At 37.1% G+C, this 1,349-nt stretch overlaps 1 pseudogene; it reads left to right on the top strand.

Moving 5' to 3' along the window:
* The first annotated feature begins 208 nt into the window (after positions 1 to 208).
* LOC133097328 (protein yippee-like 1) lies at positions 209 to 635 on the top strand (annotated as a pseudogene).
* The last annotated feature ends 714 nt before the right edge of the window (positions 636 to 1,349 follow it).

Here is a 1,349-nt window from a genome sequence, read left to right as displayed (position 1 = left end):
CTGTGGGCTAGGACTGTGGGGAGGGGAGCTGGCCAGGGCACAGACAGTTGAGCATGCACTGTGACATCTTCTCTCTGCTCATCTGTATACACCCTTCAAAATAACAGCTTTTGCCTCAGTATTCCAGGGTTTCTTTTCTCACAGAATCCAACAGAGTTGCAGTTCTTCATGTGCCAGCCCTGAGCTGAGTGAAAAACTTCCAGCAGAGATGATGAAAATGACAAACTCCGTAACTTTCCAAGGTTACCTGCCAAACTGTCACTGAATTTACTGCTATATCCACTGCAAAGCTCATTTAGCATCATGCTGTGTTGATATCCAAGTCCTTTCATGTTAGTCAACACCAAGCCCACCTCTTTAATTCTGGGTGAATGTGGGCTGTGATCCAGCAGAGGACAGGCCCTCTCCCTGGTGAACATGCTGTAGTGGATATCTATTGTGAAAATTATAAAATTACTCTTGGTTGGAAATATGAACTTGCCTTTGAGAGCAACAGCGATAAGAGATGTAAGTTTATTACTGAACTTGCTCATGTGTTCAAAGACAATTGTTGTGAAAACTTTCCATTTTATTTTGAATCCATTTTTGTGAAAGAGACTGTAAACAAGACAGAAACAAAGGAGCCCCGTGGGTGACAATATTTCTTGAACTTTAACCTCACAGACTAGCTGCAAAGCTCATGACACTCTACGATTTCTCTGGTTATTCTTGGATAAGATAGCCCCTTCTTGTATATATCTCCTCATCTATAAGTTATTTCTGAAGTTCTTAATGAACTTTTTTAAACAATCCCACGTTTTAGAGAAAGAATGAACTAACTGATGCTTCATCTATCAACTTTCTTCTTTTAAGCTACGTTTTTAATGCAGAATTTAGTTATGCAGGTAAATGCCTTTACTCGTGTTCAGTAGATAAAATGATAATTTCTAAAGAATATAGGAATGGAGTCTCTTTTATATAAAAATGTCTCACCACTGACCTTTATTAGAGTGAAGGCAAGGGAGTGTTGTAGTTCATACTACAAAAAAACTGCAAACACTGTAAATTAAATGGGTATTCATTTTGGAGATTAATTGCTAAGTTATAGCGCTCAATTAAGTACCTTCCAGAATGTGTCACTAAGTTTATATATCAGTGTTTTTACTTTTGCTCAAAAACAGAGAATCTCACAACTTTATATAGGTTAATGGAGAAATGTGTCTAATGTTAATATCTTGTCTCGTTAAGCAATGAGGCATCTTACCTAAAAAGCAAGTGAACTAGTTGTTATAAATGGCTGCCTACATAGAGGAAGATGCATTCATTAAAGAAATATTTATCTCTTGTTCAGTTATTGAAATTGGAAAATT

This window comes from Eubalaena glacialis, chromosome 9 (assembly GCF_028564815.1).
Source record: "Eubalaena glacialis isolate mEubGla1 chromosome 9, mEubGla1.1.hap2.+ XY, whole genome shotgun sequence".
Taxonomy (NCBI): domain Eukaryota; kingdom Metazoa; phylum Chordata; class Mammalia; order Artiodactyla; family Balaenidae; genus Eubalaena; species Eubalaena glacialis.
Note: the sequence above shows the minus strand (reverse complement) of the source record. Positions and strands in the feature narration are given on the sequence as shown.